This window comes from Leptodactylus fuscus, chromosome 2 (genome assembly GCF_031893055.1).
Source record: "Leptodactylus fuscus isolate aLepFus1 chromosome 2, aLepFus1.hap2, whole genome shotgun sequence".
Classification (NCBI taxonomy): Eukaryota; Metazoa; Chordata; class Amphibia; order Anura; family Leptodactylidae; genus Leptodactylus; species Leptodactylus fuscus.
The window spans coordinates 111,659,138-111,672,759 of record NC_134266.1 but is presented as its reverse complement, the minus strand read 5'-3'; positions in this window follow the sequence as shown (position 1 = coordinate 111,672,759).

Sequence of the window (13,622 nt, the reverse complement as noted above, 5' to 3'; positions counted from 1 at the left end):
TCTTACAAAACTAGTGGTCCACTTTAAATTACTCAAATGAGTATATTGTACAATCACAACATAGCAAAATTGACACTGTACTTTATCAATTCATATATAAACACAAATACTGTATGTGGCACTGTAGCTGCCTCCAAAGGGTATTTGTGTTATTTAAGTGGAATATCTCATCCAGGGAAAGCTGGGTGGAGGTAAAAAAAAATCTGGTAAAACTGAATGTTTCCTATAGTTTTCAGACAGACTATTTAATGAGGTGTAATTAGCTGGCAGGGCTCAATAAGTCACATGAGTAGCTCCCTATAATGATAAGAGGCCCAGTGGAGGTGAGTGAACATAAAAGCCATTGTTACTCACCTATCCTGCACTCTGGTGTTGCATTATACTGTGTACAGGGGGGCCGCTATGGGACATCACACTGTCTGGAGGCCACTAAGAGACATTATAGTGTGCGTAAATGGGGCACTATACTGTGTAGGGTCAGGAAAGGGTTGCTATGCCATGGGGTGCAAGTCAAGTTTGCTGTGGGGCCCAGTCTTTGCTAGTTATGCCCCTGCATCTTATGCATGAGGTAGTGATTAATCCACAAGCTGTCACATGTAATACACATGGATTTTCAGTTTTTATTGTGACATTATATATGAATGAGTGGTAATATATGTTAATAATTAGAGATGAGCGAACAGTGTTCTATCGAACTCATGTTCGATCGGATATTAGGCTGTTCGGCATGTTCGAATCGAATCGAACACCGCGTGGTAAAGTGCGCCATTACTCGATTCCCCTCCCACCTTCCCTGGCGCCTTTTTTGCTCCAATAACAGCGCAGGGTAGGTGGGACAGGAACTACGACACCGGTGACGTTGAGAAAAGTAGGCAAAACCCATTGGCTGCCGAAAACATGTGACCTCTAATTTAAAAGAACAGCGCCGCCCAGGTTCGCGTCATTCTGAGCTTGCAATTCACCGAGGACGGAGGTTTCCGTCCAGCTAGCTAGGGCTTAGATTCTGGGTAGGCAGGGACAGGCTAGGATAGGAAGGAGAAGACAACCACAACAGCTCTTGTAAGAGCTAAATTCCAGGGAGAAGCTTGTCAGTGTAACGTGGCACTGACGGGCTCAATCGCCGCAACCCAGCTTTCCCAGGATCCTGAATGGAATACACTGTCAGTGTATTCCCGTATACCCGATATATACCCCGATACCCGTTCCAACGGTGTGCCCCCCCACCTTCACCCCAGAAATACCCTGCAAGTCCCCTAGCAATAGAATTGGGGCTATATACACCCACAATTTTTACTACTGGTATACAGTGCCATTGTCTGACTGGGAATTCAAAGAATATATTGGGAATACAAATACCCTCATTTCTTGCTACTGCCATATAGTGCCAGTGTCTGACTGGTAATTCAAAGAATATATTGGGGTTACGTGCACCCACAATTTTTACTACTGGTATACAGTGCCATTGTCTGACTGGGAATTCAAAGAATATATTGGGAATACAAATACCCTCATTTCTTGCTACTGCCATATAGTGCCAGTGTCTGACTGGGAATTCAAAGAATATATTGGGGTTACGTGCACCCACAATTTTTACTACTGGTATACAGTGCCATTGTCTGACTGGGAATTCAAAGAATATATTGGGAATACAAATACCCTCATTTCTTGCTACTGCCATATAGTGCCAGTGTCTGACTGGGAATTCAAAGAATATATTGGGGTTACGTGCACCCACAATTTTTACTACTGGTATACAGTGCCATTGTCTGACTGGGAATTCAAAGAATATATTGGGGTTATAAATACCCTCATTTCTTGCTACTGCCATATAGTGCCAGTTTCTGACTGGTAATTCAAAGAATATATTGGGGTTACGTGCACCCACAATTTTTACTACTGGTATACAGTGCCATTGTCTGACTGGGAATTCAAAGAATATATTGGGAATACAAATACCCTCATTTCTTGCTACTGCCATATAGTGCCAGTGTCTGACTGGGAATTCAAAGAATATATTGGGGTTACGTGCACCCACAATTTTTACTACTGGTATACAGTGCCATTGTCTGACTGGGAATTCAAAGAATATATTGGGGTTATAAATACCCTCATTTCTTGCTACTGCCATATAGTGCCAGTTTCTGACTGGTAATTCAAAGAATATATTGGGGTTACGTGCACCCACAATTTTTACTACTGGTATACAGTGCCATTGTCTGACTGGGAATTCAAAGAATATATTGGGAATACAAATACCCTCATTTCTTGCTACTGCCATATAGTGCCAGTGTCTGACTGGGAATTCAAAGAATATATTGGGAATACAAATACCCTCATTTCTTGCTACTGCCATATAGTGCCAGTTTCTGACTGGTAATTCAAAGAATATATTGGGGTTACGTGCACCCACAATTTTTACTACTGGTATACAGTGCCATTGTCTGACTGGGAATTCAAAGAATATATTGGGGTTATAAATACCCTCATTTCTTGCTACTGCCATATAGTGCCAGTTTCTGACTGGTAATTCAAAGAATATATTGTGGTTACGTGCACCCACAATTTTTACTACTGGTATACAGTGCCATTGTCTGACTGGGAATTCAGAGAATATATTGGGGTTATAAATACCCTCATTTCTTGCTACTGCCATATAGTGCCAGTTTCTGACTGGTAATTCAAAGAATATATTGGGGTTACGTGCACCCACAATTTTTACTACTGGTATACAGTGCCATTGTCTGACTGGGAATTCAAAGAATATATTGGGAATACAAATACCCTCATTTCTTGCTACTGCCATATAGTGCCAGTTTCTGACTGGTAATTCAAAGAATATATTGGGGTTACGTGCACTCACAATTTTTACTACTGGTATACAGTGCCATTGTCTGACTGGGAATTCAAAGAATATATTGGGAATACAAATACCCTCATTTCTTGCTACTGCCATATAGTGCCAGTGTCTGACTGGTAATTCAAAGAATATATTGGGGTTACGTGCACCCACAATTTTTACTACTGGTATACAGTGCCATTGTCTGACTGGGAATTCAAAGAATATATTGGGAATACAAATACCCTCATTTCTTGCTACTGCCATATAGTGCCAGTGTCTGACTGGGAATTCAAAGAATATATTGGGGTTACGTGCACCCACAATTTTTACTACTGGTATACAGTGCCATTGTCTGACTGGGAATTCAAAGAATATATTGGGAATACAAATACCCTCATTTCTTGCTACTGCCATATAGTGCCAGTGTCTGACTGGGAATTCAAAGAATATATTGGGGTTACGTGCACCCACAATTTTTACTACTGGTATACAGTGCCATTGTCTGACTGGGAATTCAAAGAATATATTGGGAATACAAATACCCTCATTTCTTGCTACTGCCATATAGTGCCAGTGTCTGACTGGGAATTCAAAGAATATATTGGGGTTACGTGCACCCACAATTTTTACTACTGGTATACAGTGCCATTGTCTGACTGGGAATTCAAAGAATATATTGGGGTTATAAATACCCTCATTTCTTGCTACTGCCATATAGTGCCAGTTTCTGACTGGTAATTCAAAGAATATATTGGGGTTACGTGCACCCACAATTTTTACTACTGGTATACAGTGCCATTGTCTGACTGGGAATTCAAAGAATATATTGGGAATACAAATACCCTCATTTCTTGCTACTGCCATATAGTGCCAGTGTCTGACTGGGAATTCAAAGAATATATTGGGAATACAAATACCCTCATTTCTTGCTACTGCCATATAGTGCCAGTTTCTGACTGGTAATTCAAAGAATATATTGGGGTTACGTGCACCCACAATTTTTACTACTGGTATACAGTGCCATTGTCTGACTGGGAATTCAAAGAATATATTGGGAATACAAATACCCTCATTTCTTGCTACTGCCATATAGTGCCAGTTTCTGACTGGTAATTCAAAGAATATATTGGGGTTACGTGCACTCACAATTTTTACTACTGGTATACAGTGCCATTGTCTGACTGGGAATTCAAAGAGTATATTGGGAATACAAATACCCTCATTTCTTGCTACTGCCATATAGTGCCAGTGTCTGACTGGGAATTCAAAGAATATATTGGGGTTACGTGCACCCACAATTTTTACTACTGGTATACAGTGCCATTGTCTGACTGGGAATTCAAAGAATATATTGGGGTTATAAATACCCTCATTTCTTGCTACTGCCATATAGTGCCAGTTTCTGACTGGTAATTCAAAGAATATATTGTGGTTACGTGCACCCACAATTTTTACTACTGGTATACAGTGCCATTGTCTGACTGGGAATTCAAAGAATATATTGGGGTTATAAATACCCTCATTTCTTGCTACTGCCATATAGTGCCAGTTTCTGACTGGTAATTCAAAGAATATATTGGGGTTACGTGCACCCACAATTTTTACTACTGGTATACAGTGCCATTGTCTGACTGGGAATTCAAAGAGTATATTGGGAATACAAATACCCTCATTTCTTGCTACTGCCATATAGTGCCAGTGTCTGACTGGGAATTCAAAGAATATATTGGGGTTACGTGCACCCACAATTTTTACTACTGGTATACAGTGCCATTGTCTGACTGGGAATTCAAAGAATATATTGGGGTTATAAATACCCTCATTTCTTGCTACTGCCATATAGTGCCAGTTTCTGACTGGTAATTCAAAGAATATATTGTGGTTACGTGCACCCACAATTTTTACTACTGGTATACAGTGCCATTGTCTGACTGGGAATTCAAAGACTATATTGGGGTTATAAATACCCTCATTTCTTGCTACTGCCATATAGTGCCAGTTTCTGACTGGTAATTCAAAGAATATATTGGGGTTACGTGCACCCACAATTTTTACTACTGGTATACAGTGCCATTGTCTGACTGGGAATTCAAAGAGTATATTGGGAGTACAAATACCCTCATTTCTTGCTACTGCCATATAGTGCCAGTGTCTGACTGGGAATTCAAAGAATATATTGGGGTTACGTGCACCCACAATTTTTACTACTGGTATACAGTGCCATTGTCTGACTGGGAATTCAAAGAATATATTGGGGTTATAAATACCCTCATTTCTTGCTACTGCCATATAGTGCCAGTTTCTGACTGGTAATTCAAAGAATATATTGGGGTTACGTGCACCCACAATTTTTACTACTGGTATACAGTGCCATTGTCTGACTGGGAATTCAAAGAATATATTGGGAATACAAATACCCTCATTTCTTGCTACTGCCATATAGTGCCAGTGTCTGACTGGGAATTCAAAGAATATATTGGGGTTACGTGCACCCACAATTTTTACTACTGGTATACAGTGCCAATTTCTAACTAGGAATTCAAAATGCGCAAGGCTCCCGGAAAGGGACGTGGACGAGGCCGTGGGCGAGGTCGGGGGAATGGTTCTGGGGAGCAAGGTAGCAGTGAAGCCACAGGGCGTCCCGTGCCTACTCCTGTGGGGCAGCAAGCATTGCGCCACTCCACAGTGCCAGGGTTGCTTGCCACATTAACTAAACTGCAGGGTACAAACCTTAGTAGGCCCGAGAACCAGGAACAGGTCTTGCAATGGCTGTCAGAGAACGCTTACAGCACATTGTCCAGCAGCCAGTCAGACTCTGCCTCCTCTCCTCCTATTACCCAACAGTCTTGTCTTCCTTCCTCCCAAAATTCCGAAGCTTTACAGAACAATAACCCAAACTGTCCCTGCTCCCCAGAGCTGTTCTCCGCTCCTTTCATTGTCCCTCAACCTGCCTCTCCACGTCACGATTCCACGAACCTAACAGAGGAGCATCTGTGTCCAGATGCTCAAACAATAGAGTCTCCTCCATCTCCGTTCGATTTGGTGGTGGATGACCAGCAACCCACCCTCATCGACGATGATGTGACGCAGTTGCCGTCAGGGCATCCAGTTGACCGGCGCATTGTGCGGGAGGAGGAGATGAGACAGGAGTTGGAAGAGGAAGTGGTGGATGATGAGGACACTGACCCGACCTGGACAGGGGGGATGTCAAGCGGGGAAAGTAGTGTGGATGTTGAGGCAGGTGCAGCACCAAAAAGGGTAGCTAGAGGCAGAGGCAGAGGTCAGCAGCTTAGGCGAAGCCAGGCCACACCCGGAATCTCCCAAGATGTTCCAGTTCGTACCCAGCCCCGAAAAACTCCCACCTCGAGGGCACGTTTCTCGAAGGTGTGGAGTTTTTTCAAGGAATGCGCCGAGGACAGATATAGTGTTGTCTGCACAATTTGCCTCTCGAAATTGATTAGGGGCTCTGAGAAGAGCAACCTGTCCACCACTTCAATGCGCCGTCATTTGGAATCCAAGCACTGGAATCAGTGGCAGGCAGCAACGGCAGGACAAAGGCCGCCTGCCGTTCACGCCACTGCCACTGCCTCTGCCACTGCCTCTGCCTCTGCCACTGCCACTGCTGACTGTGCTGGCGATGCACTCCAGAGGACGAGCCAGGACACCACTTCATCTGCCTCCGCCACTTTGTTGACTTCTACCTCATCCTCCCCTGGTCCTGTCTTATCTCCTTCTCCTGCACCATCAAAGGCACCATCAGGCGTTTCTTTACAACAACCCACCATCTCTCAGACATTGGAGCGGCGGCAGAAATACACTGCTAACCACCCACACGCGCAAGCCTTGAACGCCAACATCGCTAAACTGCTGGCCCAGGAGATGTTGGCGTTCCGGCTTGTTGAAACTCCCGCCTTCCTGGACCTGATGGCAACTGCGGCACCTCGCTATGCCGTCCCTAGCCGTCACTACTTCTCCCGGTGTGCCGTCCCCGCCTTGCACCAGCACGTGTCACTCAACATCAGGCGGGCCCTTAGTTCCGCGCTTTGCACAAAGGTCCACTTGACCACCGACGCGTGGACAAGTGCATGCGGACAGGGACGCTACATTTCACTGACGGCACACTGGGTGAATGTAGTTGAGGCTGGGACTGCTTCCCAAACTGGCCCGGTGTACCTCGTCTCCCCGCCTAACATTCCTGGCAGGGACACGAGAAGAACACCCCCCTCCTCCTCCTCCTCTACCGCCTCCTCCTCCGCCACCGCCTCCTCCTCCGCCACCGCCTCCTCCTCCGCTGTTAGATTGACCCCAGCTACGAGTTGGAAACGTTGCAGCACTGGCGTTGGTAGACGTCAGCAGGCTGTGCTGAAGCTGATCAGCTTGGGAGACAGACAGCACACTGCCTCCGAGGTGAGGGATGCCCTCCTCGATGAGACGGCAATATGGTTTGAGCCGCTGCACCTGGGCCCAGGCATGGTCGTTTGTGATAACGGCCGGAACCTGGTAGCAGCTCTGGAGCTTGCCGGACTCCAACATGTTCCATGCCTGGCCCACGTCTTCAACCTAGTGGTGCAACGTTTCCTAAAGAGCTACCCCAATGTTCCAGAGCTACTGGTGAAAGTGCGGCGCATGTGCGCCCACTTTCGCAAGTCGACAGTAGCCGCTGCTAGCTTAAAATCTCTCCAGCAACGCCTGCATGTGCCACAACACCGGCTTTTGTGCGACGTCCCCACATGCTGGAACTCAACGTTTCAGATGTTGAATAGAGTGGTTGAGCAGCAGAGACCTTTGATGGAATACCAGCTACAAAACCCTAGGGTGCCACAAAGTCAGCTGCCTCAGTTTCACATCCATGAGTGGCCATGGATGAGAGACCTTTGTGACATCCTACGGGTCTTTGAGGAGTCCACAAGGAGGGTGAGCTCTGAGGATGCGATGGTGAGCCTTACAATCCCGCTCTTGTGTGTTCTGAGAGAATCCCTGATTGACATCAGGGATAACTCAGATCACACAGAGGAGTTAGGGATAGCATCCGATCCGTCACAGCTGGAGAGTAGGTCCACACATCTGTCCGCTTCACTGCGTTTAATGGAGGAGGAGGAGGAGGAGGAGGAGGAGGAGGAGGAAGAAGAGTTGTCCGATGATGTGATGGTGATACAGGAGGCTTCCGGGCAACTTCGAATCGTCCCATTGTTGCAGCGCGGATGGGTAGACATGGAGGATGAGGAGGAAATGGAGATTGAACTTTCCGGTGGGGCCAGAGGAGTCATGCCAACTAACACTGTGGCAGACATGGCTGAGTTCATGTTGGGGTGCTTTACAACCGACAAGCGTATTGTCAAAATCATGGAGGACAACCAGTACTGGATCTTTGCTATCCTTGACCCCCGGTATAAAAACAACATCTCGTCTTTTATTCCGGTAGAGGGGAGGGCCAATCGCATCAATGCTTGCCACAGGCAATTGGTGCAGAATATGATGGAGATGTTTCCAGCATGTGACGTTGGCGGCAGGGAGGGCAGTTCCTCCAGTAGGCAACCAAGTTCTCACCGGTCCACACAAACGAGGGGCACACTGTCTAAGGTCTGGGACACCTTGATGGCACCCCCTCGCCAAAGTGCCGCCACGGAGGGTCCTAGTGTCACCAGGCGTGAGAAGTATAGGCGCATGTTGCGGGAATACCTTTCCGACCACAGCCCTGTCCTCTCCGACCCCTCTGCGCCCTACACGTATTGGGTGTCGAAGTTGGACCTGTGGCTTGAACTTGCCCTATATGCCTTGGAGGTGCTGTCCTGTCCTGCCGCCAGCGTCCTATCTGAGAGGGTGTTCAGTGCAGCCGGTGGCATCATCACTGACAAGCGCACCCGTCTGTCAGCTGAGAGTGCCGACCGGCTCACTTTGATAAAAATGAACCACCACTGGATAGAGCCTTCATTTTTGTGCCCACCTGTGTAAAGCACCCCAACATGAAACTCCATGTCTGTACTCAACCTCTCCAATTCCTCCGCATCCTCATACTCATCCACCATAAGCGTTGCACAATTCTGCTAATACTAGGCTCCCTCCAACATGATTTCCCCCAACTCTGCTGGTTAGAGGCTCCCTCCACCCTGATTTCCACCAACTCTGCTGGTTAGAGGCTCCCTCCACCCTGCTTTCCCACAACTCTGCTGGTTAGAGGCTCCCTCCACCATGAATTTGCCCAAACTGGGCTGTTTAGAGGCTCCCTCCACCATGAATTGGTCCAAACTGGGCTGTTTAGAGGCTCCCTCCACCATGAATTTGCCCAAACTGGGCTGTTTAGCGGCTCCCTCCACCATTAATTGGTCCAAACTGGGCTGGTTAGAGGCTCCCTCCACCATGAATTTGCCCAAACTGGGCTGTTTAGAGGCTCCCTCCACCATGAATTTGCCCAAACTGGGCTGGTTAGAGGCTCCCTCCACCATGAATTGGTCCAAACTGGGGTTTTTAGAGGCTCCCTCCACCATGAATTGGTCCAAACTTGGCTGTTTAGAGGCTCCCTCCACCATGAATTGGTCCAAACTGGGGTGGTTAGAGGCTCCCTCCACCATTAATTGGTCCAAACTGGGTTTTTTAGAGGCTCCCTCCACCATGAATTGGTCCAAACTGGGGTTTTTAGAGGCTCCCTCCACCATGAATTGGTCCAAACTGGGCTGTTTAGCGGCTCCCTCCACCATTAATTGGTCCAAACTGGGCTGGTTAGAGGCTCCCTCCACCATGAATTTGCCCAAACTGGGCTGTTTAGAGGCTCCCTCCACCATGAATTTGCCCAAACTGGGCTGGTTAGAGGCTCCCTCCACCATGAATTGGTCCAAACTGGGGTTTTTAGAGGCTCCCTCCACCATGAATTGGTCCAAACTTGGCTGTTTAGAGGCTCCCTCCACCATGAATTGGTCCAAACTGGGTTTTTTAGAGGCTCCCTCCACCATGAATTTGCCCAAACTGGGCTGTTTAGAGGCTCCCTCCACCATGAATTGGTCCAAACTGGGCTGGTTAGAGGCTCCCTCCACCATGAATTTCCCAAAACTTGGCTGTTTAGAGGCTCCCTCCACCATTAATTGGTCCAAACTGGGCTGGTTAGAGGCTCCCTCCACCATGAATTTGCCCAAACTGGGCTGTTTAGAGGCTCCCTCCACCATGAATTTGCCCAAACTGGGCTGGTTAGAGGCTCCCTCCACCATGAATTGGTCCAAACTGGGTTTTTTAGAGGCTCCCTCCACCATGAATTGGTCCAAACTGGGCTGTTTAGAGGCTCCCTCCACCATGAATTTGCCCAAACTGGGCTGTTTAGCGGCTCCCTCCACCATTAATTGGTCCAAACTGGGCTGGTTAGAGGCTCCCTCCACCATGAATTTGCCCAAACTGGGCTGTTTAGAGGCTCCCTCCACCATGAATTTGCCCAAACTGGGCTGGTTAGAGGCTCCCTCCACCATGAATTGGTCCAAACTGGGGTTTTTAGAGGCTCCCTCCACCATGAATTGGTCCAAACTTGGCTGTTTAGAGGCTCCCTCCACCATGAATTGGTCCAAACTGGGGTGGTTAGAGGCTCCCTCCACCATTAATTGGTCCAAACTGGGCTGGTTAGAGGCTCCCTCCACCATTAATTGGTCCAAACTGGGCTGGTTAGAGGCTCCCTCCACCATTAATTGGTCCAAACTGGGCTGGTTAGAGGCTCCCTCCACCATGAATTTGCCCAAACTGGGCTGGTTAGAGGCTCCCTCCACCATGAATTGGTCCAAACTGGGGTTTTTAGAGGCTCCCTCCACCATGAATTTGCCCAAACTGGGGTGTTTAGAGGCTCCCTCCACCATGAATTTGCCCAAACTCTGCTGGTTAGAGGCTCAATCCACCCTGATTTTCAAAACAAATGTTGGTGCCAACCTCAACTTACTACAAGGGCCAAATTCACTGCTGGTGACAAGCTCTCCTCACTGCAAGTGCCAAATACACATGTTTCAAGGTGTTTTCCTACTGTCAGAGAGGTGGTATTGAGTGTGTAAAGTGTGTAGTTGTTAGGCTGTGATGTTGGGGTAATAGAGGGTCTTTGGTGTGTTAGATGCCCCCAGACATGCTTCCCCTGCTGTCCCAGTGTCATTCCAGAGGTGTTGGCATCATTTCCTGGGGTGTCATAGTGGACTTGGTGACCCTCCAGACACGGATTTGGGTTTCCCCCTTAACGAGTATCTGTTCCCCATAGACTATAATGGGGTTCGAAACCCGTTCGAACACACGAACATTGAGCGGCTGTTCGAATCGAATTTCGAACCTCGAACATTTTAGTGTTCGCTCATCTCTATTAATAATGTCATTTCTTAGTACTCGATATTCTGGGTAATTTTGTGTATATGTATTTATGACGAATTTCTGTATGTTCATTTTGATCACAAATAGACCATGTTTCAGTTATAAATCATAATGACCTTACTCTTTTTTTTTTTTTGTCTTTCAGCTCCACAAGGTAAGTGTAATTTGTGAATTTTTACCAATGAAATTGTTTTGGTGAAGTAAATATGTTGTGAATACTACATTTTGCTATTGTATACGTGCAGATTTTTTTTTTTTCTGCTGTACCTACATGCAGATTTCACATGCACTACACTCTTCTGCACATGGATTCCATACTGAAAATCTGCAACAAATATACCATGCAATAAAAAAGGACATACATAACCATATTCATATATATCGCTCACATCTGTACTCCATAAATTTTACATATCTGTATCCATATATTACAGATATCTACACTTTACATAAATCTATACTCGTATACTTAAGCAGTAGAACTTGGGTGCAAGAAAACAACTTGGTCCAAGGTTTCCTGTATATGACTATATTAACCCCTTCCTGATGGTGTCATTTTTCCTGCAACATAAAAAGTATGGACTGGTGGGCTGTTTTTTTTTTGTTTTTTTTTTTGGGGGGGAGTTTGTACTTTGAGGGGCTACTATTAACAGCAATGCCTGCAATCACAGTGAACTCTGATTGCGGAAATTAGCTCTGGGTCTCCGCTGTACATTACAGCAGAAACCCAGTGGCTATCAAGCCCACCATCTTTAAAGGCTCGGCAACTGCCATAATATTATGATAGTTATTGGGAAGCTCAGAGGTGCTATGCTCTTTACTTCTGCTTTCTATTAAATATGCCTCTAGAGCTAGGACATTTTGCAATATGTATCTGTAGCTCAATGAGCACATTGTACACACTGCAAAACAGGTGCATTTGCAGTTACTGGTCTGGCAACTACACAGAGCTGTCTGCTTCCTGCTCTATTCTCTGTGTATCAACTGGTAAGAACAAATGTTCACTGGGGTGTCTGTTGTCAGACCCTCAACAATCTGATACTTCTACTCATATCTTTTAAAATGTATATTTTTGTGCACTCTGTATTGATTCGTGGAGGTGCTTTGTGTCAGACCCCTACTGACATGATACTAATGACTTCTTCTTAGAATAGGTCATCAGTATTTTTAGCCCACAAAACAACTTTCAAATTATTTCATTTCCTTATGTAAAATAAGAATTCAAGGCAGCCCTAGAAATAATTTGAAATATGGAATGGGAAGTTAGAAATATGACCTAAAGGACTCTATACTTCATAGTCATATATTGATAAGAATGCCAAGAGTATCTTAGCTTGTTTGTTTGATTGTTGCTTCTGTTTCCATAGACATTTTGTGCTCCAGTTGCTTTTATAAGCAGTGCACTGGAGACAGCTGCTCTTGTAGTGTGGATGAGAACGGGAGCGGATTAGAACCTTGTGTTAATGATGACAACTGTCTTCTTCCTGAGTCACCATGCTGCGCTACAGGTCTGAGGTTTAACAATGATACCAAGTGCTGTTACGGTAAGAACTCTTTGTCCTAGGAATCAAAATATACACATCTCTTCATGTGACTCTCAGCAGATTTATATCACAGATAACCAGTAAAACAGTGAAAAAGTAGATATTCCCATTTGTAATGGTATCTATGTGCTGTCCATGATTTCCACAAACCCAAAGACATACATGGCCAAATGGGCATCTTAGGAAGATATATATTGATATTTAGGGTTTTTTTGGGAAAAAAATGGATGTGTGCCTTTGTCTTTAAAAATCCATGGGAACATGTGCTATCTATGATTAACACAGGCAGCATACATCCATTATAAGGCCTGGTTCATATCTGCATTCGATATTCCGTTCGGGGAGTCCACATGGGGAGCCCCTGAACGGAATACCGAACACATTGACAAGCGGTGAGCTTATGAAAGTACACGGACCCCATAGACTATAATGGCGTCCGTGTGTTTTCCACGCAGTTTCCACACAGAACATGCGGAGAAAAAAGTGCTTCATGAAATATGAGTACTTTCCTCTCCGCTTGACTCATGCGGAAAACACACGGACCCCATTATAGTCTATGGGGGCCGTGTGCTTTCACTGCTCAGTGCTTGTCAATGCGTTTGGTATTCCATTCGGGAGGTCCCCATGCGGACTCCCTGAATGGAATACCGAATGAAGATGAGAACCAGGCCTATATGGACATGTCAAAAAGACATAAGGTCATGTTACAAGAAACACCACTTCAGCAGCAGCAGCAAGGATTATAATAATAGAAATGTTTATCAAATGCTCAAAAAAAAATCAATTTTTTTTAAACCCCAGATTGGCTGATGTTATAGAAATCATTACTTGTAAAAGAGGCTTTAAAAGAGGACCTTTTACCACTTCTGCCAAGTCCAGCTCTTTACATCATTTACGCCTATGATTCTGGTGCAGTT